At 38.6% G+C, this 22,386-nt stretch overlaps 1 long non-coding RNA gene across 2 annotated transcripts in view; it reads right to left on the bottom strand.

Annotated features, from left to right (window-relative positions):
- LOC141582057 (uncharacterized) overlaps positions 1–22,386 on the bottom strand; it is a 74,160-nt gene that overhangs the window by 26,499 nt on the left and 25,275 nt on the right. The window lies entirely within an intron of this gene.

Here is a 22,386-nt window from a genome sequence, read left to right as displayed (position 1 = left end):
TGAGGTGTCATGGATTGAGGGCTGATTTCCTAAATGAATAAAGAATTCTTTACTATCAAAGGGAGAAATATCAAAATCTGACAGAAAAATGGCATTTTAAAAACATGGGAAAGTATTCAATTTGATTCATATTCAAGGAAATGCTAATTAAAGCTACCGTGTGATACGATTTCTTACCTATTAGCTTGATTGGCACCAATTAAAAAGCTTAAGAATCCACACTGTCGGTGAGGCTCTGGAGAAAAAGACACTTACAAATCGCCGGTGGGCGTGCAAAATGATACAATTCCTATGGAAGGGAGTTGGCTGTGTGGCTGTGTCCAACAAAACTCCACACATATTTATCCTTTGATGCAACAATCTACTTGTAGGAATATATCTGAAGATACACTCCCACAAATAACAAAACCTAAGCTACACATGCATCGTTGTTTATAATAGCAATATATCGAAAACAGCCCAAATAACCATTTACGGGAGACTGAGTACACTGTAGAGCTGTAAAGCAAGGTACTGTGAGATCGCAGAGAAAGAGAGAAAGAAATCGACTGGCGCAAAGTTTTTTTACAAAGATATGTAGAACAAAACAGAGTACTTACTATACTTCCAATTTTTTTGTAAGAAAGATAAGGTAATAAGGATATCTATGTATTTGCTTATTTTTGCTAAAAGAAACACAGAAAGAGTAAGCAACAAATTAATGAAAATGAGTGGAAATGTGGGGAAGGGAGAATTCAGATATGGATAGAGCTAGAGAGAGAGAGAGAGAGAGAGAGAGAGAGAGAGAGAGAGATTAGATATTTATCAAGGATCAAGCCAGCCTTAGTTTGTCATGGTGTTGTTTTTGCCCCATAATACTTTTTGTTTAATTTGCTATTTTCTGACCATGATTCCCAAATTGCTAATTATCTAGGCTTCTCATTTCTGGCCTGTCTTCCCAGACAGCATAGGATACATTTCTTTTTATTTGGACTTTAAATATAAGATTGTAACATTTATTCTTTTCAAATTGAATAATGCTGCAAAATGACCAAAGCAATTTTCCCTTTTATTTCCAGCTCTTTTTCCTGCAGCTTTATAAGTGTTGAGAAATACAGACTTTCTCCTGTTGTGAAGTAAAGAGGCCTAAAATAGATCTTTTTCAAACCTAGCTGTGTTGCGATGGGGAAAGGTAGGGAGCACCTATATTTTTTCATTGAGTAGTGATAAAAATCTAATACTAAATTGTTGGCTAGGAGACAACATAACTTATTTCCTTTTATGCCTATGGATATTCCTTGGTTATTTTCACATACCCATGGCAAAATGTACTTGGAAATGATCAGCAAATCCAGATATTTGTATGTAAGCTCAAATAATTTTTGCTAACTGCTGAAATTCTGCAGGCACACTGGCTGTGACAAATTGATGGTCTGGTAGGAAGTATTCTGGGGGAACTTTAAGACTGCTGTCAGGGACAAGGCCTGAATGGAGGATTCTTAATAAAGATTCCTTAGCCAGAAGAGGATGATCAACAGTTTGTGTGGTGAGTAGATTCTTAATATTAAATTTTCATCTACCAAGGAACATTTCATGGGGGGAAAACAATGGGCCCTCTGATACAGTTTGGGTATTTGTCCCCTGCAATCTCACATTGAAATGTAATCCCCAGTGTTGGAGATTACATTGAAATGTAATCACCAGTGTTCTGGTGGGAGGTGTTTGGATCATGGGGGCTGATCCCTTATGAATGACTTGGTGCCATCCTCTTCGTAACATGTGAGTTCTCATTGACACAGATCTCATTGTTTAAAAGAATGTGAGACCTCTTCCTTCTCTCTCTTATTCCTGCTTTTGCAATGACACCTGCTTCTGTTTCACTTTCTACGAAGAGTAAAAGCTCCCTGAGGCCTCCCAAGAAGCCAGGCAGATGCAGGCACCATGCATATACAGCCTGCAGAATTGTAAGCCAATTAAAACTTTTCCTTCCTTCTTTCTTTCTTTTTCTTTCTTTCTTTCTTTCTTTCTTTCTTTCTTTCTTTCTTCTTTCTTTCTTTCTTCCTTTTTCTTTCTTTCTTTCTCTTTCTTTTTTTGTTAAGAAATTACCCAGTCTTAGGTATTTCTTTATAGTAATGCAAGAATGGGCTAGCATATTCACCAAATCCTTTAACAGAATCCTACATAGTATGCCTCTGCCTACATCTCTGACACTATCTTGTGCCATGCTTTCCCTTGGTTAGGGTGCTCTGGCATGACCTTTTTCTCAAATACATCACACTAATTCCTGGTCGGGCATGGTGGTTCTTACCTATAATCCCAGAACTTTGGGAGGCTAAGGTGGGTGGTATTATTTTTACTTTTATTTTTTGAGACGGAGTCTTACTCTGTCCCTAGGCTGGAGTGCAGTGGTGCAGTCTCAGCTCACTGCAACCTCCGCCTCCCAGGTTCAAGGGATTCCCCTGCCTCAGTCTTCCAAGTAGCTGGGACTGCAGGTGCGCACCACCATGCCCAGTTAATTTTTTTGTATTTTATTAGAGACAGGGTTTCACCATGTTGGCCAGGATGGTCTTGATTTTTTGGCCTCGAGATCCCTCACCTTGGCTGAGAGATATTTATTTTAAGGAATTGGCTCACATGACTATAGAGTCAGGCAAGTCCAAAAAAATCTGCAAGGGTTGACCAGCAGGCTGGAGACCTAGGGAAAAACTGATGTTACATTTCATGTTTAAATACAGTCTAGGGGAGGAATTCCCTCTTCCTAGAGGGACCTCACTCAGTATCTTCCTCTTAAGGCCTTCAGTTAATAGGATGAGGCCCATCCACATTACAGATGATTCTTTGCTTCACTGACCATCTACTGACTCAAATGTTAATGTCATCTAAAAATAATACCTTCAAACAACATCTGGATGAGTATTTGACCAAATTTCTGGGTATCGTGGCCTGGCCACATTGACCTATCAAATTAACCATCAGAGCACGTCAGAGAGGTGCTACCCAGCTACTGTCATTTCAGACACCATGTTGTTTACTGCTCCGATGTACATTTTCTTTCTTCCAATTCTCAGGAACAAAAAGTATTCACAGGAACAAAGCCATAAATACAAGTTATTCAGGCAATATTTTTCCTGCACTGTACCCTCTGCTCAGCTGTTTAGAGCTAGACTAAACTATATGTTTTCTATCTCAGGGAATCTAGATTTATAGGTTTCATCTCAAATGTGGAATGTGAGGAAACATGAGCTAGTTCCACCATTCTGCTCTCACATTAACCAGATTTGTAGGATGAGTTTGTTTGTTTGTTTCTTTGTTTCATGCTATCTAGAATAGGTTTACTTTCCTGGTAGCAAAATTACCTTAATTTGATTCAGAGAAGCAAAACCTAAAAAGCCTTTCTCTGATATGAGCTGGAAGACACCAGTGACCACAATAGGGAGTCTGAGAATGAAATAGACCTGGAGGAAGCAGATCAATAGGCTGTGCGTGGTGCACAGCTGAAACCAAGTTCTACCTGAAACCAGTGCTATCCCTGGACTTCTGGGTTACCTACATCCAAAAAAATCAGCCTTTTGCTTAAGCCAGATTGATTTGAACTTTTTTTATTATTTTCAAGTAAAAGAGCACTAAATGTATTAAAATTAACTTCTGGAATGTGGTATTACAAAATCTTGAACCTAGAATGTGAAATTTCTGAGATGAGGAGATAAGTCACCAAAGGTTTCTGGTCAACATCTAAAATAATTCTCAGGCTCCTGACATATACCAGAATGAAGCGGGCTTCAAAAGAGGCACAGCCCCCCCAAAGGACATCCTCACTACCTGTCTCTTAAGTAGGGTAATACTCAGAGGGGATACTCCACAGACCAAAAGCAGGAGCTATGGGAAAAAAAAAATGGCAAAGGGCAATAATTTACGAGGACAGAGCCAAGGTCAGACACACTGACTGACCAGAGGATTTTGTCTATCCAGGGTAGTGAGTCATTGCTTTTCCTGCCCATGGGATAGGTGCATACTGTGAAGTAGGATTCAGTGTGCATTGTTTCCCAGCCCCCACCCTCATCCTTTCTCTGTGTGTTTTGGTTACAGGTACTGAGTCCTTTCTCCCCATTGCACACCGGATATGTAGGGATGGTTAAACTTCCTCATTAGCCATGGGTCAGTGAACCATGGGAACCTGCATCCTAATCTCACTGGTTGCACATCACTCAGAGATTTTAGACTTGAATATGGATACATTAATTAAAGAAGACCTTGAACTGTCTCCCTTTGAGGTTTCACAGTTTGGACAAAACAAAGGGAATATATGGAGGTTTCACTCATTATCTATTCTCTGTTTTTAGAACACAGTGTCCTGACTTCCCCACATTCAGCTTATGCACTCAGCATGAAGCTATCTCTCTCTCAATCTACAGGGGTTTGGTGTGCGACCAAGGTTAAGTCAACCTGCTTGTTCCACTTCCTGGTCATCGTGTTTGGGTTTTAATGTCAGGGTTGTATGACAAGTCTGTGCAATCAGAACAATGAGGCATAATTCTGGGACTCTGAATGGGGAAGCAAACTCTCTCTTTTGTGTTGCTTGGGGCCTAAATCTGGCTCACCTATAAATGGAGCCAACTCAGAAGCAGAACCAAGAAATGGATCTGTTGACATTATTTGAACCAGGAATCAAGCTCTTACCCAAACAACTTGCTCTCTCTCTTCAAGCAAATATAACTCTAGATACATGCCATACTTAAGTCTTTTTGGCTTAAGTTGTCAGTCTCTGGCAAAGATAAAACTATTTCAACTATTATAAATCTTTTATCCTACAGGAGTAAATTTTTCTGGGATAGGTAAGAGAATGACTTATTGCTGAACAAAACAAACTCTCCAACCTGCTTTTCTAACTGCTGCTATTCTTTGTTGTAGGAAATCTTAGTGGCTGCATCTCTCAAGATTTTTCACTGGTGAGGGCTTCACCTGTTCCAGGTCCTGATAAGATTGACTCCCAACCACTCTAACTTTCTCATCACTTTCACTAGATGACAGTTTATGATGGACCTTCTAGAAGTGGATGCTCTACCACAACAAAAGTCTCTTTGCAGAAAATAATCTCTTTGGGTTTGTTTTTTAACCTTTAAGTTGCTCACTAAGTATGGTAAGAAAGGAACTTTTAATTATTCTTAGAATTTTACAGCTGGAAGATTATTTAGCACTTAGCTAATAATTCAATTAATGATTTACAGATGAGGCTCATTGAAAAAACAAAGAGGTATATCAATGAAGATTATGTTCAACTATAAATAATAAAGGCCCAACATGTAGTAAGCTAAACAAGAGAAAAGCAGATTTTTTTTTTTTTATCAGATGGATAAAATGTGAAGACTTACAGCTTTGGTCAAGAGTAAGCATTCTAACTTTCTATCTAAATAAAGTTCTTGGACATAGTAACTGATTGTCCAGTTGGACTATATCACTTAGATTCTCCAGCATTCAAGCGTGACCAAGAAGACTATGAAGTTACCAAAATGATGTGAGCAGAAGTGATGGATGGTTTCGTTCGTTGAATATGTGCTTTGATGTACTGTTTGCTTCCTACTGGCTTCAAATGATAAAAGCTAAAGCAATCTGGAAGCCATGCATTGAGGATGGCAGTGGGCTCAGCAAGTCTGAATCCCCAGCTGATTTTGAGAAGCACAGTCTTCCTAACTTGTTTGAGCCATCATGTCAAGGGACTCTTTTTTTTTCTACAGAAGTGTGACCTTTACTATAATTAACACTGTAGTTCAAGATGGGCATAGTAGTTTTACAGCATCTGGAATCCCAAAACCTTTAATTCTGTTGCTCTTCTTTCCTTAGTTTCCATCAAAGACACTTCGTGGTCCAAAACCCTTACAGAAGTGCCTGCCATTAAATGCACATTTCAAGTAACAGGAAGACAAAGGGAAAAATACAAAAGAGATTATGCTTTTTAAAGAGACTTTCCAAAAGTACCATGCTACACTTCAGTTTACATCTTATTGGCAAGAGCATAGTCACTTGGCCTTATTTAGCTGCAATAAAAATGTATCTTTAACTGGGTGGCAAGATGCCCAGCTATAAAAATCAGAGTTGTTTTACTAAGAGAGAAGGTGTCTGCAAGGAATAAAGTGGCATTTTCTTTTGTAAAGAGGACATTAGTCTTTAATTTCTTATCAAAAGGAAAAATAAAAACAACAGCAACAAAGTTCAGTAGAGACGTGTCAGGAATTGAACATTTTTTCAATCTGCACCATCACAGGGCCAAGATAAAGTTTTTAGAATCTTCATTAAAATTCTTACTTCTAGGAGTCATAAGCACCAGTTCCATTTCCAACATGTGCTATATTATAAAGTGGACTTGAACAGGCTGTAAAGTGGTTAGGAAGTCACTTAGACCAAACGAAGGCTCTGAACTTCTCCACATAGACAATAAAAATGAGAGGTGTTTACAAAGAGATTTTTGGGTTTTGTTTGACCTAAGTGAAGAGAGTATGCAACCAAGACCATCACACAGAGCAGTCTACCCTGCTGCCCCTCATAGTGTTTTGTCTTGTTCTATGAGGATATTTCCATGTAGAAATTTTGGCTTAGGTTATGTTCAGTTTTCTTGTCCTCTTTCTTCCTTCTTTTTTTTTTTTTTAAATTTCAAAATTTTTTTTATTGCATTTTAGGTTTTGGGGTATATGTGATGAACATGCAAGATTGTTGCATAGGTACACACATGGCAGTGTGGTTTGCTGCCTTCCGTCCCCTCACTGGAGGCAGTGGCCTAGTCAACATTTTCTTCCTTCTTAAGACCTTCTCTGGGGACTTTTCTTGACCTAACCAGGAAGGCCTCACAAGGTCTTTTGCAAAACTAAGGCAATGTTCAAGGTCTTCACATTGTCAACTTTCCTTAAACAATGATCACAAATTCTTAGGTGTGGCCTCCACACTCATCAGTTATCGTAGGTAAGGGAATATTTTTTATTTATTCTTCCACTAATGTAACTTATTATTTCTCACTATAAAGGGCAGAAACATAATAATTTTTTTTTTCATTTTAAATAGAACATTTAAATTTAAATACAAAGTTTAAATAGAAAATTTCCTTTACATGAGAATCATTTTCTTTATCTGTACAACAACTAATAAAAATATTTTCTGCAACAATTTCTTAAGTCACTAATGCATCCTTTATTTTCATTTATCAGTAATAACAACAATTTTTCATGTATAGAGTTCCTGCAAGCACTCCTCTAGCATTTTGCAGTTTTCATCTCATTTAATCTTCACAAGAACTTTATGAGGCATCTATTATTGCATCTATTTCATTGATAAGAAAATTGAGAATCAGAAAAAATGAATACTGAGATAAATCCTGTGTTACTGGTGTCTGATATGCTACTACAGACGTCTGTGTTCTTCGAGGCAGTAAGGTAGCTTGCACTGCTCTTCCTGCCAAGTCCCTCTGTAATCCCTCTAGCTGTCCAGCTGTCCCTCTCAGCCCATGGAAACTCAGAGTGCAAAGCCATTGTTAATACCTAGTCTTTAATTTCATGTTACTGCAAATTTTAAACTCAGTTCCACTCCACTCCAGCCCACACACTACAGTCATCCTTTTTCTGACAAAGAAGTAAGTAAAGAGCATTCTTACCTGATTGCACCACCTCCCACCCCATGAGGTGCAAACCTCCTAGGCACAACAGAGACAAACTATTCAGCTAAGTGAAGGGTAGCAGGCAACTACACTATGCTCAGTTTCCCAGGGCTGCTTTCCATCCCATGCTGATGTCATATTCTAGAGCTGTCCTGGTAAAAGCATAAATTTTACTATCCCACCCCCCTGGAGCTGCCATGAGAGCTTGTTCAACAAGACAGGAATGAACATTTTTATTCACTGTGTCCTCCCTTTGGAAATGCTTTATGACTGGCTTAGGCGTTTTTCCCCAGCAACCCATCCTCTATTTTAGGGAAATGGAAATAAAATGCTTGACATTTACTTCGTAGAGCAATTCGGAATAATATTAAGGAAAATTTGGAGCCATTTCTCATGCTAGTTGGAAGGAGCATGGTATGGATAGCCTTTGAAAAATGCAACTCTGATTGTGTATTTTCTTTGCTTAAAATCTATCAAAGATTCTCACTACTGTCGGGACAAACATCAAAGTCTTATTCTAGTCTTATGGCCTAGAAAGTCACCAAGACCTTACTTCTCCCCAAAGCTTTCTCTTAAGCTAGTTTCCTATTGGCTTCTTAGAGTGTTGTTTTTGTGTCTGTCTTTGTCTGTGTGTTTGAGTGTACACTCACGTGATTGTGTTTCCATACTTTATACACTTGACATAGTAGGGATAGAGAATTCTTCCTTTTACTCTAGATCTGTGTTTCACCCCATGAGTTTGTGCCTCAATTTCAGAGAAGCTTCAATGTCACTGAGAGTTAACAATGGCTTGACACAAATCTGATTAACAATCATTCCCCACTGCCTCGCCTGATCCTGCAGGTCAGTGATCCAGCAGCACCACAGCCAGCCCAGCAGCGCACAAGTCATTTTAACTTCCTCTGTCCAGTGTACGCCCTCCTAAGAAGCAGCCTTTTTGCCTAGACTATTAGCTTCAGGAAAGTCTTATCAGTCATCACAGTTGCAATTCCTGGGCTGGTTCTTGTTCCTGGGTGCTGAGGGCTGTTTCTCAAGTGTAATGGCCCTCAACCTGTTAAGGAATTCCCCTCCCCCCTTTTTAATATCCTGTCATAAGATTAATAGTTCAAACGTGATGCCACATGCAAACAGCCTGATAAGATCTTACTTAATGAAAAGCAAGCAGAGACTTTCTTCTGTGAACATATGTCTTTTGAGAAATTCAAAGCAAATTGGAGATAACACGTAAAATATCTCGGGAAAAGAAAAAGTTCTAAATGAGAACATTTATCATCATCATAGATTCATGTGGGCTGTCAAGACACAATAAAGATTTTAACTCATTTTGTCTCAGGCAGCCTTTTCCATGAGGACTTTCATTAACAACACTCCCTGCTTGACCTGTTTCTGCTCAGCCACGTCTCCCACTGTGGAGGACAGGGTGTGAAATATATCTTTTCAAATGGATGTCATTGATTTTAATATACCTTTAATAATATTGCTGCTCAGTGTTTTAATTACTCATACTTATTGGTACTTCCGCCCTCAGGTGATTTTATCTAATAAATCTGATAAGTACAGTAGACTCTGAAACTCGGATATTAGATGTATGGCTCATGCTGAAGGGAGACCATTTCCTCTGCGGTGAACTCAGATGTGGGTTAAAGGTGTGCCTTAAAGAGTCCAGAGTAAGGCAAGGCTTTCACATGCTCGCCAACAGCCGGACACTCTGCTCTGTGGCAGCAACACCAGGAGAATCCTTGACAGTGCTGTTCAAATGAGAGCTTCATTTTGCCATGTCTACCCCAATCACAAAGTAACACTCCTTCTTTGTGCTTCGCTAGCAGTTAGTGCTTGTCATGAGTATTCAGTTTTTCATATTTTATTCCAGTTAATTACATGTGTATGCATTTTCACCTACTGTTTTGAGTTGAAGCGAGTTGCCCCAAAGTTCCTATTTTGAGGTTAACCCCCAGAACCTCAGAATATGACCTTATTTGGAAATAGGGATGTTGCTGATGTAATTAGTTAAGATGAGGTCATAGTGGTGTAGGGTGGGCCCTTAACTGGAAATTTGGACACAGACACTCATACAAGGAAGATGTTGTAAAGGCCCAGTGTGCAGGAAGAACACAGTCTGCAAGCCAGAGAGTGCCTGAGGCTACCAGAAGCTATGAGAGAGGGCTGGAATAGATTCTCCCTCACAGCCTTTAGAGAAAACAAACCCAACTGAAGCCTTGTTTTTGCTTTCAGACTTTTAACCATCAAAACTATGAGACAACACATTTATATTGTTCTAAGTCATCCATTTTGTTACTGCAGCCCTAGGCCACAAATACACTCACTAAAGTAGATTCCTTATGGGCAATCGTCTCATTTTATTCACCTCTGTGTACCTGAAATAGTGACAACATAAGGTGGTTGGTTACTCAATAAATGTTTATGGAACTTTATGAGTGGTGAAGAATGGAGACGCAAAAAGTTGATTTGTCAGAGAGTAAGGAAGATGGTAAGAGGATGGACTCTTCTCCCACTGCTTGGAGAGATGGGTTAGGAGGAGATGATGACCAGAGAGCACATATGTTAGCAGGGATGGGCTGAGACAGGCGGTTCAGATCTAAAGCCATAAGTAGCAAGCATTTATCCGAACATACCTCTAAGGGGTGCCGAGAAACATGAGGGAGGCTGGCAAACAGGTTCAAAGAAATCACGCAAGACTTTGTGTTAGGACCCAGGCTGCGTTTACTCAGCCCAGGTTACAATGGGACAATAAACTCAAAAGCACAGTGGAATGGCTTAAGGGAAAACAGTGAGTTCTTAAAAAAAAAAAAAAAAAAAATGCAAATTACAGGTGGGACTAGGAGACACAGAAAAAAAATGCTATCAAGCAACTGGAATTCCTCTGAGAGTCTCACATATATGAGACAAACACAGGGAATACCTAGGAGTTGTACCTGAAATTAACACCCGTGATGTTAAAGCCTTGGGGCACTGTTTAAGGATAGATATGTCTCAAGATGGTCCTTAAATAGTACTAGTTTTTATGTAGGATTATAGTACACTTGCTATAGTCTGGAATAAAGTAACCTGACATAGTATCTATTTTTGGTATCAGTTCACATCTAATTGAAGTGAACAACTGCAACTGCAAACCAGTGGCTCGCTCAAGCAGAAACTGCAAGGTGGTTGCTGTTATTCTGAAAGCAGCTCATGGGGTTCTCTTCTAGGCCTGTACATTTGGCCCACCCCCATTTTTTAAGTTTGAATTCGTTGCCAAAAATCACCATTTGGAGGAACATTGTTCAAGGTGTGGCTTCATTTCTTCATGACTCTGTCTTGGCCCATGCTGCCTGTTATGTTCCTGATCCTGAATTTAAAGGATGGCACAGAACGAACTGATGAAACCCCTTTAGTTTTCAAAAATTCTTTTAAAAGTAGGATATAGAATGATGTTGGCCTAAATTGTTTTAATTTACATATATCTAAATGCAAATTCTAGGATTGGATTCTAGAGAAAAATCATAGCTGTCCTACTTGTAACAAACATTTGCAGTGTAAAAATGTCTAGATGAAAATAAAGCATAACTAAGCCAGATGGATGGGGAAGTGATATAACTAATAAGAGTTTAAATAAAGTAATTGGTTTTATGATTTTGTAAGTAGAAAGAGAGAATCATAGAAAACTTAAAAATATATAAAATTATAAAGAAAAAAAATCACCCACCATTCTACTATCCGAAGACAGTCGTTGGGATTTTCCTGTGCCTTTTCTCTATGTGGAATGTCACATTCCTTCTTGTTTTTAGATCAAATTAAATTGAAGTCCTTACCAGCTGAGTTGTAGGAAAATATCAGTAATTATTAACTCCTATCTTGGAAGGAGATCGAGTACACAGGACGTCTTTCAAGACTCGTGTGTGGTTTTCTGCAGTTGAATTCTGAAAAAGAACATGCTTCTGCATCCCACACTGGTCACCACAACTCTCCAACTTTTTAAACCCAGGTGTAGTAACCTTTGATATGGGCTCTCAGTCCATGATTTTTTAATATTCTATCATTTCCCCCAAAAAGCTGTGAGAGAGCACCACACACTTGCACTATTCCTCCAAAAGTTCTATTATTAGTAAGCTGGCTGTCACCATGTAGAAGAACATTGGTCTCTATTAACTGAGGGAACTGAAGGGGGAAAAATAGTCTCAACCACTTCACAGTGATAGGAGAAGCTCCTAACCTCTCCATTGCTAATTCTCCCGTTTCCACTTTTTCACTCCAAAAACTCTTGCCTCCCAGTCATCCCTCCACACCCCCACTTAGCACAGTCTCTTCTAGGAGGCTGGGGTGGAGGTGAGCATGTGGACTGTCAGGCCACTTCTACTTTGGACCCTCCCATTATTATTATGCCCATAATAATCTTATTATAGTCATGATAAAATTTTAAAAATAATTAAACCTGAGAAAAAAGAAGTAAGAGAGAGTCCTGGGTTGGGGGGACAGTCACACTGTGACAAGTAGAACAAAGAGATATGAAAGTATCCAGTGAAATATGGAAACACAGAAAATGGGTGACTTTATTGAAATAGCAAAAAAAAAAAAAAATACTCTATGTCAGGAAGAACCAAAACCAATTAATTTCTCACAAATTTTTTTTGCCATATATAGTTAATATAATTACACTATTATTATATATGCAATTCTGTATTTTTATTACATTATAACTAAGTGTTTTTCAATGTTGTTAAAAACTCTAAGCAAACGAGATGAAGAGCTGCAGAGTACTCAAGCGTGAGTCTTCATCTATGCACATAACATTGGAATAGACAGCATAATATAGGAGTCAGGAGAGGCAGCTATGGAACCAGACTGTCAGCATTCCAGTCCCAGCAGCTCTGACACTTATAGCTAGCATAATCTTGGTACGGTAATTAACCTCACTGTGCCTCAGTATCTTCATCTGTACAATGAGCATAATCGTCTGCATTCAGGTTGCCATGAACATTAAATGAGCCAATCTACGTGAAGTCCTGAGAAGAGGGTCTTACACAGTGGACAAAAGGCTGACAATTATTTTAGTACTTGCTGTGCTGTGTTGTTAAGACTAAAGTAATCGAGACAGCCAGCCCTCAGTTTGAATCTGGGCTCTACATTCTATCACCTAAGCGACCTTTGGGAAATTACTTAGCTTCTCCGAGTTTCAGCTTTCTCATTGATATAGTAGTACATTTTTTTCAGGGTTGTTGTGCAGATTAAATACAGTACCAAAAATGAACTCCTGGCAAACATCCTGGCAAAAGTCTTCAATATATTATGACTTAATCTTTCCATATCATCTGCGCCTAACCCAAAGCCTTCTAAATAGTAATTGCTCAAAAAATATTTGTCAAATAGATGTTTTCTGATTAAAAAGCTGAGTTGTAATATATTAATGTGTTTATTAAAAGACTTCGAAGAATACATAAGGATTTAGTAATACAAAATATTCAGGCATGGTGTGGTGGCTCACACCTGTAATCCCAGCACTTTAGGAGCCCAAGGCAGGTGGATCACAAGGTCAAGAGATCAAGACCATCCTGGCCAACATGGTGAAACCCTGTCTCTACTAAAAATACAAAAATTAGCTGTGTGTGTTGGTGCGTGCCTGTAGTCCCAGCTACTTGGGAGGCTGAGGTAGGAAAATCACTTGAATCCTGGAGGCGGAGGCTGCAGAGTCGAGATGTGACCACTACACTTCAGCCTAGCAACAAAGCGAGACTGTCAAAAAGAGAGAAAGAAGGAGAGAGAAGGAGAGAGAGAGAGAAAGAAAAATCTATGTGGAAGGAAAGATTGGGGAGAAGTAAGAGGAGTTCATATTTTCTCTGTTGAAAGTTTACAGTGAAAAGAATTTCACATTTTATTTTTACTACTTATAATAAAATTTTAAAACTAATTAAACCTAAAAAAAAAAAAAAAAGAGGCAAGGGCAGAGTCCTGCAGAGTCCTGGGTTGGGTGAATAGTCACACTGCTCCAAGTAGAATAAAGGGCAAAGCAGAGAGGAACACATATTCTAGATCTTCCCAATAGGCTCCAGCTATCACTTCCTTGTGACCTTCCCTTTGAGTTCAAATCAACAGTCTACCAAGAGAGATGACATAGTTTGTCTGTGTCCCCACCCAAATCTCATCTTGAATTATAGTTCCCATAATCAACACATGTTGTGGGAGGGACCAGGTAGAGATAATTGAATTATGGGGTGGTTTCTCCCATCCTGTTCTCACCACAGTGAGTTAGTTCTCATGAGAACTGATGATTTTATAAGGGGCTTCTCCCTTCTCTGGGTGCCCATTCTTCTCCTTCCTGCCATCATGTGAAGAAGAACATGTTTGCTTCCCCTTCCACCATGGTTGTAAGTGTATTGAGGCCTCCCCAGCCATGCCAAACTGTGAGCTAATTAAACCCCTTTCCTACACAAATTACCTACTCTTGGGTATGTCTTTATTAGCAGTGTGAGAACAGAGTAATACAACATAATTGTGGCATTTTCCTTGAATGAGTAGTTTTCAGATATATATATATATATATATATATATAGAGAGAGAGAGAGAGAGAGAGAGAGAGAGAGAGAGATATTTTCTCATAAATTGGGCCAAAAAAAATTAAGATTATTTTTACATCACCATTCAAAGGATGCAAATTCATCTTGGAGTAATTGATCTTTAGTTTTGACACACTGCTCTCCAGGTGAAATGTTGCCATTGTAATATATCCTATTGTAGACTGGACAGGGAAAATGTGGTAAATATACACCATGGAATATTATGCAGCCATTAAAAACAATGAGTTCATGTTCTTTGTGTGGACACGGATGAACCTGGAAACCATCATTCTCAGCAAACTGACACAAAAGCAGAAAAGCAAACGCCACATGTTCTCACTCATAGGTGGGTGTTGAACAATGAGAACACATGGACACAGAGAGGGGAGCACTACACACTGGGGTCTGTTGGGGGGAAATGGGGGAGGGACGGGGGGTGGGGAGATGGGGAGAGATAGCATGGGGAGAAATGCCAGATATAGGTGAAGGGGAGGAAGGCAGCACATCGCACTGCCATGTGTGTACCTATGCAACAATCTTGCACGTTCTTCACATGTACCCCAAAACCTAAAATGCAACATATATATATATATATATATATATATATATATATATATACACACACACACACATATCTTATTGTAATATATTACATTAAAATCTTCTCTGTGTTGCATCGAAGTGGTGAAAGAACTGTTTTGTTTTTGTATGGGAAAAGAATTCAGCTCAGATGGCAAGATCGTGAATTTCCCAGGACTTCATATTTTCATGTGTGCAGACAGGTCTGGCTAACAACCCCACTCACACATAGAGCTGGTGAAGAGGTAACTGGTGAGCTTTTCAGTAGACTCTCTTAGGTGGACTAAGCGCTTCATACAGCATTTTGGCAGCAGCTATTTGCAGATGAGTAAGGTATGACTAAGTCTGGGCACAGTGTCTTCATTCCACTTGTCAGGTCATGGATGGAAAGCTCTGACCATTGGATCTGCTCACCTTTCTCCTGCCAGATCCCAGTTCAGATTAGCAGAGCAGTCAGCCTATCTCTTGTGCATTACAGCTTATTTCCTTCTTTGAAGGAACCTGCCATTTGGCTGCAGGTCTCAGAGAAAGGAGAAAGCTCCAGCTGCCAAGCTGATAGAAAAATCTGTGTTTTTTGGTGGTGTCTCGTAAGCCTGAAATTTCAGAGAAAATGGTGCAAATGAGCTGAGATGCCACAGTATCAAATCAGAAAGAAAGGAGAAGACTTGAGCCTAAAGGCCTTGTTTTGGGTGGAGAAAGGTCCAGAGGTAAAGACAAGTTTGACTGAAAACCTGGCGTTACCATTTACCAGCAGTTTGACTTTGGCCTTCAGCTTCCTCATCTATAAAATAGGGACAAAAATATTTCCCTCAGAGAAATTTCAGGGGAAAATAATGGCATAAAGTAGCTAGCATTTGATAGACATTCACTAACAAGAACTGTAATTACGAGTGACTTTTACGTACACTCAGAGGACAGGGCCTGCCCAGGGCCAGCCCCTTAGCAACTTGGGGTTTGCTAAATGTCAGCCAACTTGTTGATTTAGTAACAAATTTGAGGTGGTGTTTCTTCATGGTCTTCATGGTATTACCTCTTTTTTGGAGACAGGGTCTCACTTTATCACCCAGGATGGAGTGCAGTGGTACAATTTTGGCTCAATGCAACCTCCACCACCTAGGTTCAAGTAATTCTCCTACCTCAGCCTCCCAAGTAGCTGGGACCACAGGTGCACACCATCACACCTGGCTAATTTTTGTATTTTTTGTGGAGGTGGAGGCTGGTCTTATATTCCTGAGCTTTAGTGATCCTCCCATCTCAGCCTCCCAAAATGCTGGAATTACAGGCAGGAGTCATCAATTTTGGTCTATTACATTTTAATAGAAGACATTTATGAATAGCTTTCTTATGAATGTAAACATTTTGTGTAGGTCCACCCAATGAGATATTACTCCACACCCATTAGGATGGCTATAATCAAAATAGCAGAAAATAACAAGTTTGGTGAGGGTGTAGAGAAATTAGAACCCTTGTATATTGCTGGTAGAAATGTAAAATGGGGTAGCTACTATGGAAAATGATTTGGAAGTTCCTCAGAAAGCTATATATGGAATTACCATGTGTCCCAGCAAATCACTCCTAAGAAAATAACCAAAATAATTGAAAGCAGAGGCTCAAACAGGTAATCATATGCTAATGTGTATTGAAATATTATTCCTAATAGTCAAAAGGTGGAAACAACCCTAATGTCCATCTACAGATGAACAGATAAACAAAATATTTTATGTACATACCATAAAATATTAGTCACAAAAAGGAACGAAGTCCTGATACATGCTACAACATGGATGAACCTTGAAGACATTATGCTAAATGAAATTAGCCAGACACAAAATGACAACTATTGTATGATTCCACTGATATGAAATCTCTCTAAAGTAGGCAGATTAATAGAAACAGAAAGTACATCAGTGTTTACTAGGGGATGGGAAGAGTGGAGAACAGAAACTTATTGCTTAATGAGTACAGAGTTTCTGTTTAGGTTGGTGAAAATTTTTGGAAATAGAAAGTTGTGAGAATTATACATTGTGGATGTAATTAATGTCACTTAATTGTCAACTTAAAAATAGTTACAGAGGCAAATTTTGCTGTACTTGTTTTACTACAATAAAATACTTTACAAAATAAATAAATATGACATAATTTTTTAAATGTTTTGAACAGTTAGACATTCACATAGCTCAAAAATCAAAGCAGTATACACTGAGAATTCTTACTCTTCTCTCAAATCTTATCAGTTTGGTTCCTCTCATCAGTCCCCACAGGTAACCTCTGTTACTAGTTTTTAACGTATATTTTAAGTATATCTATGCAAATAGAAAGCAAGAAAATATATATTTTTGCCTCTTTTGTGTATACATATATTAACACATATGTAGTTTTATGTCTTTATTTTTCCTTTTAAAGATACATTCTAGAGTCATTTCCAGTATGTAAAGAGCTGCCTCTTTCTTTTATACTACTGTATAATAGTCCATTGTGTGGATATACCATGGTTAATTTAACCAGTCCCTTGGTGAAGAAATCTAAGTTGCTTTGAATGTTTGATATTTCAGAGCTCTGTAATAAATAATTTTATATATTTATCACACATGTGTGCATATTTTTTATAGGATCAAGGCCCAATATTGGAACTGCTGAAATGCAAGAGCAATTTCATTTGTAAGTTTGATAGCTATTTCTAATGCCCCTCCATCAGGTTTGTACCACCAATGATGATGTAACAAAACCTTCTTGTATTAAATTTTGTTTGGCCAAGATCATTAGTAAAAAAATGATATCTGAGGATCTTTTCTATTTATATTGCCCATATGAGTACAGCTGAGCATCATTTTATATATTTAAGGATCGCTTATTTTCCTATTGATTTAGAAGTTTTCCAAATCCTAAGGAATGCATGCCAATGACAGTGTTTGAGACTGGAACAGGTAGGAGGGAGATAACTGGGGGATTGGAGTCTGTCTCATTCTCTGCATCCCATTCCCATGAAACGCAGTCTAGGTAGTTATGTCTTCCTCAGGTAAAAACTGCTTCTTAATATCCAGGGAGAACCTGCTTTCCGCTAGAGCTGAGTGAGGTTTTAGGGAGAAGGAAGTCTGCCTTCTGTGTGCTCTGGATCACAATTAGTATGAAAAAATGAACTGTGAGTCAATAAGCTTAATAAAATCACTTTGCCTAATGTCCTACCAACCTTTTCATGCAATTTCCAAAAAGCCACCTGTGAAAATCTTCTCAAGAAAGATGATCACCTGAGCTTGCAGATTTCATACTATATAGCTCTACAATGTCTTGGGAGAAACCACAAAGCTCTTCAATCATTCCCTTTGAGAGGGGAATAAATAACAACAATGCCACATAAATAGCATCAGTTGGCTGTGGGGGCAAGCTGTCATTTCCAGGAGAAGGATGTGGTTTTCTACTCAAGGGTGCAGCATATGATCATATTAAAAAATTCCAAAGATAGCAGAATTCAAACGTGTCATTTTTGTCATTAAGCTGCCTGCAGGTGTTCCATTTAGATCAGATGACACATTTGCAAAAACCAGAAGGAAAAGAGTGGGCTTTTGCTTAATTCATTGAATCCCAGAAGAAAATGAACATTTTTTTCCCCATGACAAACTGGAATTTGCCTCAGATGAGCCTGACATATTGCCAGCCTGCGGTCTGACTTTGTCTGAGAATGTCACTCCACTCCTCCAAAGTTGCCAGGATCAGAGGCCAAAAGGAAAAAGAATGGGGCTTTTCTAAGGCTGCTGGATGAAATCTTCCCCACAATCCATCCTGATGTGTCACTGCAAGTGTCCAGAGGACAAGGGTCAGAGAGAAAAACAAAAAGGGAGGCATTCTTGTGCCCAGAAGTGACTTCTGGTAAGATGAAATAACCAAGGCACATGATGGATTCAGGACACCTATAACCAACCTGGGGTGGATCAGAATTTCTAAGTTTTTAACCAAGAAATGTTGATTTATGTTTATTATGCTTTACGGCACTTTAGAGCAATTTACAACACTTACATTAAGGAATGGATGGGCCGGGAGAAAAGCCAGTATGGGCATGAAAAAAGATGCAGTGCTGTTGGGAATGGCAACTTTCAAGCATCAGGTGCAATTTCCTGCTTTTGCATTTTATTTGAACTATTTTAACATTAAAGAAGAAAATAATTAGTGAGTTTAAGCTACACAAACAAAAATATGAGATCAATTGAACAGACTTAAAGGAAGTCTTAAAAAACACACAAACATGCACACACACACACACACACACACAACTCTTAAAGTCAGAAAACAAAAATAAAACCTTTCTACATATACTTATTTTTAAAATGCATTTAAGTTGCTATACTATGTAAAATGAAGGGACTAAATAGTACTGTATAAAATGTGTTTTTATGTCAAATATGAGTTGTGTTAATGAAAACAAACAAATGCAGCAAACTACTGCGGCTCTTTGCCAAGACAGTCACTTTTCTTTCCTAATACATTCTGATGAATCAGGAAAGACCTCAGAAACCAGAGGCACTTTCTTTGTATATGACCCACAAGAGCAGTTCCAGGATTTTGGCATTAAGTAAACAAATGAAAATATGCAAAATAGTCTTAAGAGACAATAGTAATGTGTATTGAGAAATATAGTTTTATACCTGTAGTTGTTCATTCTTCCCATGATTGTTTATTAATATCACCAATAATTATTATTAGAAAACACTTTCAGAGCTAGAAAGTTGCCAAAAACATTTCCAACTAATTACTGTTACAATTAACATTTTGAAATGCTGAGACATTTGATAGAGTGGACAGCTTCTGCAAAACCCAGCCCTATCTCGAGAAAGAGCCTCAGCTTAAACAAGAATTCAACAGAATTTGGAAGTACGGTGAGGCACAGTGGAATTTTTTAGGATGGATATAGTTTTCAAAAATTAATTTGGAATTTTTCCTTTAGAATAATGACTTTGAATCTATAGAAATATTGTATGCATCACAAATGAATTGATTTTTTAACTGAATTTTGAAAGTCTTAAGTAAAATGATTTGATGATCAAATCAGATGTATTTCTAAGGATGTGAGGATCACATCAGACAGAAAGTTCGAGTTTGGTGGATAAGAATTGAAATAGGGACTCTGATAAAATATATCAGTGTCTTGTGTCTAATGATATCAGGAAGTAGGAATGATATTAGCAATGTAACATTAGCATTGAGCACTGAAGACAAGATTAAATCTGACTTCATGCAGGTGAATAAAAAAAAACATGGAAAGCAAAAAGCTGAGTACAAGGATAAAGGAAAGAATATGAAAAATAAGAGGAAATAAACCTCAATAGACATTGGTTTAATTTAATTTGGGAAAAATCTCCTTCAAAATGGGAAAATAAGTGGGACCAAGAAACAATATATTTCCCAATCATCTGACATCATGATCTTTCTCAGTCTAATACCTATGCTGAAGTCACGTATTGATTTAGATCATACAATTTAGACTGACCTGCAAGTCTGGTTCTAATCTAAAGCCCCAATGATAGTTCCCCAAACTCCCCATCATTCCAAGCAATCCATTCTATGTATCCTCAAAACACACAAGGGCCTCCACATATAGTGGTATGCATTAATTGGCTGAGTATTAGCCGATACTTGAATGCTTCTTCCAGGGTCGGCTTCCTAATTCCTCCCTCAGGCCCTAGATCCTAGCATTCCATCACATAGAGATTGTCAGTTTTAAGGTTGCAATTCAGGCAACCCTCCTGGATGAAGGTTCTTTCAGGATGGCTCAAGAACAGCTTCATTTGCCCCATGGGGAAACTGAGCCTGTTATTGTTAAATGTAGCTTTCTTTCTATGACTTGTCTCGTCTTGCTCTGTTGTCAGAAACGCAGCTTTAGTGACTTCTGTCACCTTTAAATTTCTCAAGCTTGTGTCCGACCCCATTCTTTATTTCTATACATTTCCCAGGTATAAGGATACAAGGCGAACTCCCCCTTCAAAGCTTAGAGTTGATTTGAGGAGTCGGGGGAATGGTGTTCAGCAGCTGTATATGGCAGAGGCATTTATGGGATTATCCCTTTCTCCTCAACAATCCTGTTTTCTTGGTTGGCTCCCTGTGCTGGCAGAACCAGTTTCAACCTGTTAGCATATCCTTTGCAGGGAATCTGTTCCTTCATCTCACTTGGGGATGTGAGAGTCACCGTTTACTCCCAGCCTTTGATTTCTCAGACAAAACTGAGTTTAATGTTATTTGAATGTATTATTTTTCTATAATATTAGAAACAGAAAGGCTCTTTGGTGCTCTCTAGCACATCTCTTTCCGAAAAATAATATTTTCTTATGTTAGTCATTTAACCTTGACTTAAGTATATGAATTGCCTTTGAGTTCATCACTTTTGAGATAGCCAGCTTTATTGCCAGATACCACACATGGCTAGCTTTTCCTTATATTAAGACACATTTTTGTTACACTTCTACTTTATCTATTTTAGTTCTGTCCTCTAAAGCAAATACAGAATTTTTGGTATTAACTCCAAAGATTGTCTCAGAACATATTGCTATGTAAAGGTGGCTGGATAGTCAGGTGGGAGAAAATGGCAGAAATGGGAAGAAGTGACTTCAACTGAATCCAGGAAAAATAATGGCCAAGAATCAGAATCAAATCCAAACACAGATATGGCAGACAATCCATTTGCAAGAAGGAATTAGGGATGAAAGGAGGAGGATTAATTTTTTGTGAGTATGTTTATATATTTTAATGGATTGCTTAGCTCAGCATCAATAACATGAGGATGTAGCTGTGGATATAGAGATAGGAGGCCATAATGGCAGCACATCAAATGGAAATCTTCAAAAATGAGTTAGGTTGGCTTACAGCATTGTGTACCTGGATTGGAGGGGGGATACACATAGCTCAAAAGTTAAAAAAAATCAGTTAAAATATTTTATATGGCAATGTTTCTACAGGCATTTAATGGATAATCACATTTTTACTTTTAACAAAAATTTGAAAAGGCGCTAAGGGAGCTGACCTTGCCATAATGGTGTAGTGTGAGTGAGCGTCACTATTCTGGAAAGCCAAAACATGTAGAGAATCAGTCCTGTTGTGATCCCAAGAGTATAGCAGGGGTTTGAGGTTAAAAACCAGTTAATGAGGTTCAAATGGAGTGCTAAATAGCAAGAGGATTAAAAGCCAAATTTGGGGAGCTGGAACAGCCAGAAGACTGAAGAACTGGAAATAATAGGTCAAGTGGCAAACCTGAGAGTGTTAGGCAAATAGTTGAGATGAGTTGGATATTTACAATTTGATTCAATGCTCTTTGCACCATGATGTATGAGTGAACCAGTTAAAGGGTTGGGGAAGGAGCTCAATGATGAGCTGGCTTCATTGGGTCATTTCATCCACCCATGGCTTGAAGTTGTAGGGACAGAAAATGTGTAAAATTGGAGTAATCCCCTTGTCCTGGGTATTCCACCCTGATATATGTGATGCTTTCCTGGTTGGCTGCTCCTACCTGATGAGGACTTGAAATGCCTTGAAACCCAATCCAATCCCTCGAAGTCTGAATTTCTAGGTCTGCTTCAGCTCTCGTAAAAAGCAGCAGTCTAGGTGGCCAAAGGTGGTATTGATCATTAAAAGTCCAGCTCTAACATTAGTCAATTGACT

The sequence above is a fragment of the Saimiri boliviensis genome, chromosome 18 (assembly GCF_048565385.1).
Source record: "Saimiri boliviensis isolate mSaiBol1 chromosome 18, mSaiBol1.pri, whole genome shotgun sequence".
In the NCBI taxonomy this organism is placed as follows: domain Eukaryota; kingdom Metazoa; phylum Chordata; class Mammalia; order Primates; family Cebidae; genus Saimiri; species Saimiri boliviensis.
Note: the sequence above shows the minus strand (reverse complement) of the source record. Positions and strands in the feature narration are given on the sequence as shown.